We start from the raw sequence: 13896 nt of genomic DNA on the forward strand, positions 1-13896 counted from the left end.
ATCGACTCTATAATACTGCCACAATTCAATATGAGATTCCTCAATCTTTAAGTGTCTAACTGTGCTGCCCAGTATAGTGGCCAATAGTCACAGTAGCTACTTAAATTACTTGTAATATAATTAACAATACAGCCTGTCAGTCACACTAACCACATTTCAAGGGTTCAAAAGGCCCATGAGGGGACTTTCCTGCTGGTTCAGTGGTTAAGACTTCGCCCTGCAATACAGAGGATACGGGTTCTATTCCTGTTGGGGAAACTAAGATCCTACGTGCCTTGGGGCCAAAAAACCAAAACATAAAAAACAGAAGCAATGTTGTAACAAATTCAATGAAGACTTTAAAAATGGTCCACACCAAATAATCTTTAAAAAAGAAAGGCACGTGTGACTAGTGGCTATAATACATTTGATGGTGAATCAGAGAACATCCCTACCATCACACAAAGTTCCACGGAACAGTGCTGGTCTCAAGCTTTGGGCAGTCACTTCCTTCTTCCCAGAAAAAAAAAAATTTAAATGACAGGTCATTTTCCAGTCTCCCAAGCACTCTGTGAGGCTCCAAAATACCCTAAGGAATTCCATTTTTCAGGATCATTGTCACAACATCATCAAAACCACCACCCCAATGTCATCATCAGGGCAGCTGGATTTAGAGTACTCACTATATTTCAAGTTTTATGAGCACTATCTCATTTATTCTTCACAACAATCACATTGGATAGGACTACAGATGAGAAAATTAACTGAGTTTTAGACAATAAAGTAACTCACCCAAAGTTCTATAGCTAAGAAGTGACAGCAATCCACAGTTTAAGCAAATTAATACTGTAATTATTTTGCTTTTTTAAGACAGCACACCTTTTCACAGAAAGGAGAAGTGATACCCACACCACTCAACACTGCAGCCAGGTCAAACCATCTTCATATCACTCACCTGCCTTATCGCATTCTTGCCTTTGGGTCCTGCACACGTTGTTTCCTCGGCGTGCATCCTTTTCATCTAGCCAAATCACGCTTATCCTTAAGAGATCTCATCTTAGATCTTCCTGCAATCCTATTAGGGATCCATCCTATAAGCTGATGTAGAACCCTGTATGTCACTTATCGAAGCACTTAACATAGCAGACCACAAAAGCCTGTTAACTTTTCCTCTTTTCCCACTATAACGAAACTCCTTGCTGAGGTTCGATCCCTGTTCAGGGAACCAGATACCATCTGCCACAACTAAAAGACCTGCAACCAAGTAAATAGATACTAAAAAAATTGCTTTTAAAAAGAGAATATTAAAAGTAAACACTAAATGGCTTCACTGCCATTTAACTGGAAATGAAGTAATTCACAAACATTTTCCCCACATACTATGCAAAACAATACTTAAAAACCAAACGTCAGGGAATGACAGCTAACGGGTTTGGGACTTCTTTTGGAGAGGACGAAAATGTTCTAAAATTGATCATGGTGATGAATGTACTCCTCAAAAAAACTTAACTATACACTTTAATGGGTGAATTGTATGGTATGTGGATTATCCCTCAATAAAGCCATTACTTTAAAAAAAAGGTCTGTGGGTAGTTAAGACTTCAACTATAAATATTAATTTATAGTTATTTGTAATTAATATAATTACAAATATTAAACCTGTGAAAAAAATACCTAGAGGATAAAATACTTGTTATTTTTATGCAATTTTAAAATAGCTTAATGCCATATTATTGCACAAAATTTCACTGGTTAGGAAAAACAAGAAACTGAAAACAGCGTCTGCCTTCAGGAACAACTGAATGGAGAAGAGACTTATTTTTTTCCCTGTGTATTTTCATAACTTCTGATTTGATACATGTGTTTAAAAAAAACAAGTGTATATATGATCAATAACAATAACATCATACCTCTTCTCAAAGTGAAGGTTGCTCACTCGTGTCTGACTCTCTGTGACCCCATGAACTATACAGTCCATGAAACTCTCCAGGCCAGAATACTGGAGTGAGTAGCCTTGCCCTTCTCCAGGGGATCTTCCCTACCCAGGGATAGAACTCAGGTCTCCCCCCATTGCAGGCAGATTCTTTACCAGCTGAGCCACAGGGAAGCCCTCTCCTTAGTATAAGTATAAACTCCCAGGCTGCATATTTTGTTCTGAAAAGAATAAAGTATGAAATATATATATATTGTATATGACTTTAAAATATATATATATATATGATTTATCACATGTAAATCATAAAATATGATTTATATATAATTTAAATATATATATTTATACATATATTTATTTTAAATCAATCCAAGGAAGTAAAAAACTGATTCTTCCATTTGCCTCCATCTCACACTAAAAAGCATTTAGTCATCTCTCTGTTATTAGACATCAGGCAGAATTCTTTCCTGCCCAACAGTCTGACACATCTTTAAACAATGGCACAGTTGATCATTCCCTCTTCCTTGAAACCTTCCTTTCCTTCATTTCCAGTACATCATACTCTCCTGGTTTTCCTTCTACCTCAATGGCCTCTTATTAATCTCCTTTGCTGAGTTCCTCTTCATTTCCCCAGAAGGTATCCAGAAGGTAAGTTCTATGAAGGTGAGAATTTTAGTCAGTGTTGTTCACTATATTCCCAATGGCTAAAAAATTTACCCAGAACCATACTCAAAAAATAACTGTTGAATGAATAAATGAATGAGCCAGAACCCCAAAGGCTCACATTTTGAAAAAGCAAGTCATAGAAATAAACTGTATTACACATAACCTTTATGCTTAATTTACTTTATTACATTGTATGTCTGAAAATCCATAATCAATACACTGCTTGTTATTTGATTAGCCAAAATACTTCACTCCCTCATCTTTCTCCATCAACGTTTTTGTCATAGTATGTGCAAAACACACTTAATAGCTCTTATAGTGTTTCTAAAGGCATAAATGTAGCATAGAAAAAGAACAGTTGTTGCTTTAAGAATCTTCGCTTTTCATTTCAGTATTAAAGTTGACCTAACAGACTGACATACTTATCTGACTTTAGTAATTTAAAAAAAAGGGAGGAGGGGGGGAATACCCCAGTAGACTCAACAAAGATATCATAGTAATGACTAGTAAATGACACTTCTTAAAAATAAAACATACCGGTTTTCTCAGGCATAAGAAATCCTAAAGAGAAATAGATCACCCTACACTTTCCCCAAATTATATGACTGCATTCCAATAAGGAGAACCACATCCCACTGTCAGCCATGGAAATGTGATTTTAGCACAGTTTCACCTGGTATCTCAGTTCACATCTGTCCCCATATATACTCAATTAAGTCAAAGTATAATATAAAAGCCAAAACCAGATATGTGAATTTTAATCTTTCCAAGTGACTACTCCAGTATCAAAACCATTATTATATCAACTTATAATTTGACTTGTCTGAATAGTTAATTAAATCTTTTGTTTATAATTACAAATTGGACCACACCTATTTTCACTTAATAGCTATTATATCATCTGTTTCCTATAAGTTTCTTCAAGCAGAAGTATTTGCTGGAGGATAATAGTCTGCTCATTAAGTAGACACGTTAAAAAAGGCAACCACTGACACTCACCCTGATATTTCTCTCTTGGGTTACAGGAAAGCACTTCTCTGGCTATGTTCCCAAATAAATTGAATAAGCCTTGGGAAAGTCACTGCTTAAATTCCATTTCATGACGGTTTCTCTTCCTCCATAAATGAATTATTGAGTCATGCCTACTTCCATCTATTACATAATACATGTCCATCTCAGGGCCTGTTTTCCGAGCAAGAAATAGCTTAAATGATATTAACCGACAGGTAAGGCCAGGGAGTTCTGTAATCTGATGGGGAGCAGCAATCCAGAAAAGGAGATTCTGATTTAATGTGCTAAGTTGTGAAACACCACTGTGAAGAACCTTTACTCTTAGTAACATCTCCCTATGCAGTTACAGACACATGCTCCCAAAAACATTTTAAGAGCACCTGACTTAAAGAATGTTTCTCAAAAATGTAGGGACCTACCAAAAACTTTTATTCCACTTCATTTTAAGTGTATGCAATTGAGAAACTTCAGAAATCTCCAATAATTATCAAACACAAAACAACTGTCAAGATCTACTAAAAACTGAGCTGCAAAAGACAGTCGTGCTTTAAAACACGTAAGTATGTTTCATTTAATTAGCGCCAACAGGAATGTGCAAATTGTTCATCTCATCCATCCAAAGCAGTCAACCACAACCACCTGCAACTACTCAGAAACGTGACTTCCAAAGGAACCACCTGATCCTCGGGCCTTCTCTTAAGGGGCCAGGATAAAACTTGAAGATAAGGTATACAGATCGTATAGGCACCAAAATAAATAAAAGACTGGAAGATAACGCCTTTTAGGAATTAAGTGTAAAGGGACCTATTACCTAATGTTGCTGCCAAAATGAAGTTGTCTAACACAAGATCTCGGCTCCTCTTCAAGGGTGTAAAACTCCAAACCCGTCCACGCTCCACAATTTCCCCACCCTGAGCCAAAAGCTGAAGGAGTCGCTTCCCTCCTCGACCCCCACCCCGCCTAAAGGGGGAAAAAAAAAGACCCCAAGCCCTAAGTAGAAACGTGAGACCTAGTGCAATAGCTTCTCCAACTGCTTCAAAGGCAACATCCACAGCTCATCTCCTTTCTGGAAGCCAACCCTCCATCACCCATCTTACTACTTCACAGAAGAGACCAGAATCCTCGTCTCTTTCAACGCTGCATATCGGTACCCAAACCTCAGACCCACCCGACCGCACCCCAGCCTCCCGGGGCTCCCCGAGGCGTGCACGTCCCCACCTCGCCCGCAACATCATGCCTCTGAAGCCGGCCGCCCGCAGCCCCCACGGGTCCCCGCCGTCGCCGCCCCCGAGCCGGTCTAGGGACACCCGCCGGTGGGCTGGGTGGGGCCGCCCTCCCGGACGTCCCATCCCCCCGGCAGGGCGCGGAGGGGGAGGGGTCCCCGCGCCTCACCTACGGCTCCGCCCTCCCCGGGGGCGCGCTGCCCGGACCCAGCCAGGGCCGTGGGGAGGAGCGGGCGCAGGAGAGCCGAGGGCCCTGGCGCCAGCGACGGGCGGGAAGCTCCAGGCGCCGCCCGATCCCGAGCTGCCGCTACCGCGGCCGTCTCACCCTCCTCTGGGCTGCCGATGCCGCTGCCCGCCCGGGTGCCGCCGCCGCCACTACCGCCGCCGCCACAGCTCGGCCTGGGCGCCCGACGTCACCGCGCCCCGCCCCCTGCGCGAGTCCTCAGCCCCGCCCCGGGCCGACGTCAGCGTGAGCCCCGCCCCCGCCCGGCCGCGCCCGCTCGCCATCACGCAGCCTCCTGGGAGGGCGACTCGGCCGCGCGCGGGCCTCGGGCGCCTTGCAAGAGGCCGGTGGGATGGGGGCTGGCGGGTGCGGGTGTACACGCGCACACACTCCCCGCGCGGGGCGCTAGGCGTCTGTCTCCTCCCGCTTGCCGTAGGAGGCGGCGCGGCGCCGACAGTGGGCAAACCACTACCGCTTCGGCGGACCGGGGCCGCGGAGCCGGGGCCCAGGTCTCCGAGGGCAGGTGAGTTTCCCGCCCCAAGGCCCTCGGACTATCCGCACTGCCCGGAGACCCCGCCTGCGGCCTGTCCGCGGTTCACGTCGGCGGCCTTCCCTGTCCTCGTGGGTGGCAGGCGGCCCCGCGTCGTGCGCCCCAGTTTGTGGTGCCGAAGCGCTGGCAGGTTTCCTAGTCTGAGGCACGCACCGTTACTGTGAGGCTGTAGGTAAGCTGTCGCCGCCGCAAGAGTGATGATGTGGGTTGTTGGCAGCCCCTACCAGCGAGTGTTTTATCAGTAACTAAACACCCTGAGAGCAGTTGAGTCAGTGAGTTCCCTCGTGGTCCCACCGCCACCTTCGCGCCCCTCCTCAGGGTCCTCGTTCGTCACCGCGTCCCCCTCCGCCCAGCGTCGCCGCCCTCGGGTTCCCCCGGCCCCGGTCCTGCTACACCGTCGCCCCCTTCTGTACGATCAGGACCGCTGCCTGGGGACGGCGCGGTCCTGCCAAACGAAGCGTCGTAAAGTATTTGATTTTCCCAGACTCTTCACTCAGGAAAAGCCTACCCCCTGTGACTCACGGTCCTCCTCACCTGACTGCCGATCCGCTCGTCCTGTAAACTCCCCAGCGATGTGAGACGGTGAAAGGAAAGCAAAGTGGACTTCATGCTATCTACCTGGTTTCCCCTCGCCCACCCTCTACTTGTGTGACCTTGGGAAGATCACAGTACTTCTGGGTCCTGCTTTTCTTAACTGTAAAGTGGGGTGTGGACGAGATGTCTCAGGTTTATCTTCAAACCCTGAAATGTGTGGGTTTGAAGAGTGGAAGATGCTAAGTTAAGCATTGTTCTGCCTACACAGGAATACTGTCCACATCACAGGCTTAGAAAATTTTTTGGTTTCTCTTTTTTGTCATTCCACTGTTCTTGTTTCTTATTCCCTACTCTGCCCTACATATCTTTTTTTTCTTTTAATCTACATTTAAGTAGGGTCTTTTTTTTTTTTTGGCCACCTCACACAGCATTCTGAATCTTAGTTCCCTGACCAGGGATGGAACCCATTCCCCCTGCACTGGAAACTTGGAGCCTTAACCACCAGACCACCAGGAAAGTCCCAGGGTTTTTGTTTTTGTTTTTTTAATTCAAGCTGGCTGAGTACATTCTTTAATTGCCTTCTCTTCCTAAAACCCTGTTAAAATGCTCATAAAGAAATGAAAAATGATACAAATCAGTACAGAACAGAAAATGGGAAGGGAGCCACCAAAAAATTTTTTTTTTTTTTAATTTTACACCGAGAAAGTGAGTGTGGTCTGATTAAACAAAATGGAAGAAACCATAGTTTGGAATAGGTGTAGGGAATGAGTACTGCGGTTGAGGAAGGAGGCCTAGCAGCCAGAAGTGATTTAAAGAAATTGAAATTTGGAGACATCAGCACAACAGACCAAGAGTGAGAAGCAGGGACGAAAACAAGGAAACTAAAAGTTTCTATGTAGAACAGCAGTACCCCAGCCCTCCCCACCCCATACCTCAGATACAATAGCTAGGCATTTATCCCAGGCTAAAAATCAAGTTCTTATAATCTCTGGGGAGCATTTAATGACTAAGAGTAAAGCATTCTTTATTCTGGCACAATAGCCAGCTTCCTACCCACTCACCCTAGAGTGAAGTTGGCAAGACCCTCCCAAGTTCTAAAGATTCGTCATCAGCGTCCAACTATTTCATCTTAAATATGAACAGATAACCAAGGGCTGTTAGATATTTAAGGGAAGTCTCCAGCTTGGGGCTGACAGAGGAGAAAATGTGACCACAGAGGAAAAAGACACTTCGGAGAACTTAAAAAAAATATAGTATGCGCCCAACTTATTACAGCTATGAAACAAGGATAATATACTCATATAAGTTAACAATCCAGGAACAAAAAGTAAATCTTAAATTAAAAATAAGAAATTGCCAAAATTGTAAATTCACTTTTGTTGAAAGGTAAAGTCCATTAAGTTTTAAGGAAAATAGAAGAAATATGCAAAGAGATGGAAATTGCAAGAGAAAATATAAGAAAAAGTCAATCCAACAGTACTAATATTACAAGAGAAAGAGAAAACAGTAAATAAAAGATGGGAAATTAACCCAGAAATAATGGACAAAAGTTTCCCAGAGCTAAAAATTGTCCATTGGTGGAGAGCAAAAACAGAAACCAACCTTGTAAAATGTTAAAATGCTGAAGATACAAGAAGGTCCTGAATTTCCCAGGAAAAAAGTGACCCATAAAAGAGTAAGACTGTGATTAGAATTCTTACCAGCAACAGTAGATATGAGAAGATAACAAAGACCTTCAAGTGTCTGAGGGAAATATTTCTTGAGCTTGAAATTCTAGGAATTAAAAAAAAAAACAACTATTCCTAGCTGAACTATCATTAAAAGATCAGAATGAGAACATTTTCAGATATGCAGAGATTGAAAACGTCAAGCACCCACATAGGCTTTTTTTTCAAAGTTAACTTAACCATGAGGTAGAAATGAGGTGTCTGACAACACTACTGACCAGGAATCAGTGGATCTAATTCAGAAGTAAAGGGATGTCCCAAGAGCTAGATTAGGGCTTCCCTGGTGGTCCAGTGGTTGAGACTCTGCCTTCCAACACAGAGGACATGAGTTCGATATCTAGTCAGAACTATGATCCGGCAAGCCACAGGGCAGCTGAGCCCTTGTGCTATAACTACCAAGCCTGCGCCTTCTAGAGCTGGTGCTCTGCAACAAGGGAAGCCCCCTTGTGCTGCAATGAAGACCCAGCACAGCCAAAAATTAATTAATAAATAGCTAGGCTAGATTGGGGTGGAAGGATAGGCATTCTGGGAGAGAAATCTGAAAAAGAATTGAACTGAATAATTAGTCGATAGAAAGCTTAGTGCTGGTTTCTAATCTTGCTGTAGTTAAAGCATAGTTTATAAGTTATACTGATGTTGACAATGTAAAGGTAAAAATATGACTGGTAGTTGAAGATGTGAAACAGAGAGGGGAAAGGTAGAGTAAAGGTAGAAGCACTCCAGAGATGACATCTGTAGTTGGCAGAGTCAGAAACAGCTGCTAAAATGTACTGTAACAAGTAGGAAAAGTGGCCAGTGGAGGAGCGAGGAGTTATTAGGCTTATTGAGAGGCTGGGAAGACACCAAGTATAGGGTTTATAATTAAGCTAAATTGTGACCAAGAAGTAGAAGACTTAATATTGTTACAATAAGCAGTACTCCTTTATTTGTTCTACAGAGTCTATGCAATCCTATCAAAAATCCCAGTTGCTTTTTTTTTCCCCCAGAAATTGACAGGCAGATCCTAAAATTCACATGGCAGTGCAAGGGACTCAGAATAGCCAGAAGAATCATGAAGAAAAAAGCTGAAACATTCATTCTTCCTGATTTCAAAGCTGACTACAAAGCTCTAATAATCAAGGTAATATGTGGTACTGGAATAATAATAGAAGTATATAATGTGGAAAAGAATTGAGAATTCAAAAATAACCCACACATTTGTGGGCATTTGATTCACTGGGGAACTAAGAGTGTTCTCAACAAAGGGTGCTGGGACAATTGCATAACCACATGCAAAAAAAAATGAAATCAGACCCCTACCTCACATACACAGAAACTGATTGACAATGGATCACAGGCCTAAATATAAATGCTGAAACTACAGTAATTTTAGATAAAAGCAGGTGTAAATCTTTATGACCTTGGATTAGGTAATAGTTTCTTAGCTATGAAACCAAAACTGTGACAAAATTTTAAAACTGGACTCCATCAAAATGGAATATACAAAACTTTTGTATGTTCAGCTTTAAAAAGGAAGGGTATTCTGACACATGCTACAATATGGTGAACTTGGAGACATTATGCCAAATGAAATAACCCAATCACAAAAGGACTGTACGTGGTACAGTTTCACTTATATGAGGTACCGGGAATAGTAAAAGTCACAGAGACAGAAAGCATAAGAGTGCTTGCCATAGGTTGGGGAAAGGCAGATGGCCATTTGCAATCCAGCCAAACCTGCCAATGCCTTGATCTTGGATATCCAGCCTCCAGAAACGTGTAAAATACATTACTGTTATTTAAGTTGCCCAGTCTGTGATGTTATGTCAGCCGTACCAGACTAATAACAGATTTTGGTACTGAGAAGTGGGGTGCCACTGTAACAAATGCCTTAAAAATGTGGAAGGGGCTTTGCTAGTGGGTAATGAATAGAGGCTTCCCAGGTGGCACTAGTGATAAAGAACCCTCCTGCCATCACAGGAGACACCAAAGACTCAGGCTTGATCCCTGGGTAGGAAAGATCCCCTGGAGGAGGCCATGGCAACCCACTCCGGTATTCTTGCCTTGAGAATCCCAAAGAGTTGGACATGACTGAAGCAACGTAGCACAACACAGCACAGTGAGTAGAAGCCGAAGGGTTTTTGAGGTGTGTTTTGGGAAAAGCCTAGATTACCTGGAAGAGACACTCTTGGTAGAATTAATGCAAGTTAAGAGGTGACTATGATGAGATCTCAGGCATGAGGAGCATGCTATTGGAAACCGGGGGAAAGGTGACCCTATTTATAAAGTGGCAGAGAAGGTCAAACTGTTTCCTAGTATTCTGTGGAAGGTAGAAATTAAAAGTAATAAACTTTGATATTTAGCTGCAGAGATTTCTAAGCAGTGTTTGTGGTACAGCCAAATTTCTTCTTACTCCTTAGAGTATACAGGAGGTGAGAGAGAAATTAAAGGAGTTGTTAAACAAAAATGAACCAGAAGTTGAAGATTCGGAGAATTCTTAGCTTATCTGCAATACAGTAACTTGCAAGAAAAATATATTGGTGATCATTTTGTAATATGTTTAAATGTCAAATCACTATGTTGTACACCTGAAACTAACATGACAATGTACATCAACTACAGTTTAAAAAAAAGAAATACACATTTGGTCTCAGACAACTAAAATATCTCTCATATGTATATTTGGTCTTCATCCAAGGTTCTTGACCCAGCTCCCAAAACCCTTGGAATTTCCTGAGGGACAAGAGCAACAGGAACTTCTCTTGTAGGGTTCAGCCCTTGTTCCTCAGTTCCTGAAATCACTTTCAGAGCCGTAAGGTGAAATAAGTATCCTGTTATTTAAGTGTTTATGTTAATGAGGTGACTTTTAGAAAGCCCTACAACAGACTGGTTCCAGATAGGAAAAGGAGTAAGTCAAGGTTGTATACTGTCACCCTGCTTATTTAACTTCTAGGCAGAGTACATCATGAGAAACGCTGGGTTGGAAGAAGCACAAGCTGGAATCAAGATTGCCGGGAGACATATCAATAACTTCAGATGTGCAGATAACACCACGCTTATGGCAGAAAGTGAAGAGGAACTAAAAAGCCTCTTAATGAAAGTAAAAGAGGAGAGTGAAAAAGTTGGCTTAAAGCTCAACATTCAGAAAACGAAGATCATGGCATCTGGTCCCATCACTTCATGGCAAATAGATGGGGAAACAGTGTCAGACTTTATTTTTTGGGGCTCAAAAATGACTGCAGATGGTGACTGCAGCCATGAAATTAAAAGACGCTTACCCCTTGGAAGCAAAGCTATGACCAGCCTAGACAGCATATTGAAAAGCAGAGACATTACTTTGCCAACAAAGGTCCGTCTAGTCAAGGCTGTGGTTTTTCCAGTAGTCACGTATGGATGTGAGAGTTGGATTATAAAGAAAGCTGAGCACTGAAGAATTGATGCATATCAACTGTGGTGTTGGAGAAGACTCTTGAGAGTCCCTTGCACAGCAAGGAGATCAGCCCTGGGTGTTCTTTGGAAGGAATGGTGCTAAAGCTGAAACTCCAGTACCGTGGCCACCTCGTGTGAAGAGTTGACTCATTGGAAAAGACTCTAATGCTGGGAGGGATTGGGGGCAGGAGGAAAAGGGGACGACAGAGGATGAGATGGCTGGATAGCATCACAGAATCGATGGATGTGAGTCTGAGTGAACTCCGGGAGTTGGTGATGGACGGGGAGGCCTGGTGTGCTGCAAGTCATGGAGTCACAAAGAGTCAGACACGACTGAGCGACTGAACTGACTGAAGGATGGAAGTCGTTAGCAAAGGACTCAACCAGGGAATACAGGGTTGGAACTTCAGCCCCACCCCCTTACCTCCACGGAGGGGCGAGAAACTAGAGGCTGAATCAGTTGCCAATTACCAATGATTTGATCAATCATATCTAAGTAATGAAGCCTTCACAACAGTCCACAAGGACAGGGTTCAGAGAGCTGCCTGTTGGTGACTGCCTGGAGAAGTGGGGAGAGTGGCAAGCAGGAGGGGGCTTGTTATCTCTGTGCCCTCTCCCCATGTCTTGCCCTGTGCATCTCTTCCATCTGGCTGTTCTTTTTATAATAATAAACCAGTCATCCAGTGTGTAAAAATTTTTCTCTGAGTTCTGTGAGCCACTCTGGCAAATTAATCAAACCCAAGAACGCAGTCGTGAGACTCTCTGGTTAATAACCCAGTCAGTCAGAAGTACAGGTCACAGCCTGGACTTGCACTTGGCATTCTGAGTTGGGAGAGATTGTTGGAACCTGTAGTTTGTGACCAGTGGGTCAGAAGCACAGGTAACAACCTGGCTTGCACCTGGCATCCTGAGATGGGGGAGAGGGGTATACAGTAGTCTGTGATCTGCACAGCCTGATGCTGTCTCTGTGTAGATATGTCAAAATTGAGTTGAGGTGTAGGACACCCAGCTGGTACCCAGAGACTTGCTCCTTGTTGGTGTGGGGAACCACCCCACTCCTCACATGTTGGAATTACATGCAGAACCCAGTTACTATCCATATTACACGAAAAGAAAATGTCCTGGGAAACATGTCAAGGGTATAGCTGGACAACCATTTGATAAAGAGATCATGGGTCCAATTCATGGATTTCATCAGTCATCTCATAAGTAGCCAGAAATAGAACTAAGATTATACCGGCAGAAACACTGCCAGTTTGGACTAAGGGCATAGAGACAAGACGATGGAGGAATGCTGTCAGACTCCTGAGATTCTTAGGACAGGACACTAGAGCTATCTGGCTGCCAGTTACATTACCCGTCAAGAAAACGGAAAAATGACAACAAACGGGATTCAGAGATCAACACAGCTGCTACTCCAGCCACCAGCCCACAGAATACAAGTCTGGGGGGCAAGGCTGTCTCCTTGGTTTAAGTGGAGCCTGCTACCAACCAGTGCCTCAGGAATAAAACTGCTGCCCAGGGCTGAGGGGATGGAGTCACCACTCAGGACCAAGAGGATAAGGTTGCCACCCCGGTGGGCCCAGAGGGCAGAGCACTGAGCCCAAAAGGGTTCTTCTTGAGCCTTAAAAGAGGCTCAGTTTGGGGCATGCTTTGGACCCATGCCCTTTTCTGATCTCTCTCTTTCTGAATGGAATATCTCTGTATGCCTGTCTCAGCATTGTATTTTGGAAGCACTTAACTTGTATCACAGGCTCACAGCTAGGGAGGAATTTTGTCTTAGAATGAATCATATCTCAAGTTTCAACCATACCCAAGGGTCAGATGAGACTTTGTGCTTAGAGTCGATGCTGGAATGAGTTAAGACTTGGGATTGGGGTGAATGTGTTTTGCATGTGAGAAGGACAAGAATTTGGGGTATCCACAGGACAGAGTGTTTTGGACTGAACTGCGTTCTCCCAAAATTTATGTGTGGAAGCCCTAACCCACATGTGTCTGTATTTGGCGACAGGGTTGTTAAAGAGCCAACTGAGGTTAAATGAGGTCATATACAGTCTGTGGTATTTTGTTATGTCAGCCCTAGTGGACTGATTCAGACAGCACCAGGAAAAAACAGGCAACTCACAAAATGAGAAAAAAAATTTGCAAACCATATACCTAATATTTTATCTAGAACATTTAAATTATTCTTAAAAACTCAATAATAAAAATACAACTCATTAAAAATAGGTACAGGATTTGAATAGATATTTCTCTAAAGAAGTTGTATAAATAGCCAGTAAGTACATATAAAAATGCTCAACATCATCAGTTATTAGGGAAATCCAGTGGAATCCACTTCACACCCATTAGGATGGCCATAATCAAAAAGGTGTGTAACTGTCAGTGAGAAATCAGAACCCTCATAGACACCTGGTGGAAATATAAAATGGTACAGTCACTTTGTGAAACAGTCTGACCCTTACCTTCTAGGGACTTCCCAGACAGTCCGGTGGTTAAGACTGCCCTTCTACTGCAGGGAGCACGGGTTTGATCCCTGCTCTGGGAACTAAGATCTCACATGCCACATGGTGTGCAAAAAAAAAAAAAAAGGCAATTCTACACCTAGCTGTATATGTAACAGAATTTAAAATATCCACACA

The 13896-nt window shown here is 43.2% G+C and overlaps 1 protein-coding gene and 1 long non-coding RNA gene across 12 annotated transcripts in view; one reads left to right on the plus strand and one right to left on the minus strand.

The window, feature by feature from the left end:
* ERC1 (ELKS/RAB6-interacting/CAST family member 1) overlaps positions 1-5971 on the minus strand; it is a 270866-nt gene extending 264895 nt beyond the window's left edge. For 5 of the 10 annotated variants that reach the window (XM_070371717.1, XM_070371721.1, XM_070371720.1 and 2 more), the window contains exon 1: positions 4982-5219. The gene's annotated coding sequence lies outside the window, so the exon portion shown is untranslated. Of the gene's footprint in view, positions 1-4807; positions 4932-4981; positions 5237-5738 lie in introns of those variants that run through there. The other 5 variants (XM_070371716.1, XM_070371711.1, XM_070371714.1 and 2 more) reach the window with 4 other exon arrangements.
* Positions 5312-11921, plus strand: LOC138987994 (uncharacterized). 2 transcript variants are annotated; one of them, XR_011464346.1, is made up of 4 exons: positions 5312-5757; positions 8833-8966; positions 9806-9944; positions 10779-11921. It is a non-coding gene; the product is annotated as an uncharacterized lncRNA (long non-coding RNA). The 2 variants fall into 2 exon arrangements; XR_011464347.1 differs by having other exon boundaries at positions 5312-5558; positions 6070-8966.
* Positions 11922-13896: the final 1975 nt, after the last annotated feature.

Source organism: Bos mutus, chromosome 5 (assembly GCF_027580195.1).
Source record: "Bos mutus isolate GX-2022 chromosome 5, NWIPB_WYAK_1.1, whole genome shotgun sequence".
Classification (NCBI taxonomy): domain Eukaryota; kingdom Metazoa; phylum Chordata; class Mammalia; order Artiodactyla; family Bovidae; genus Bos; species Bos mutus.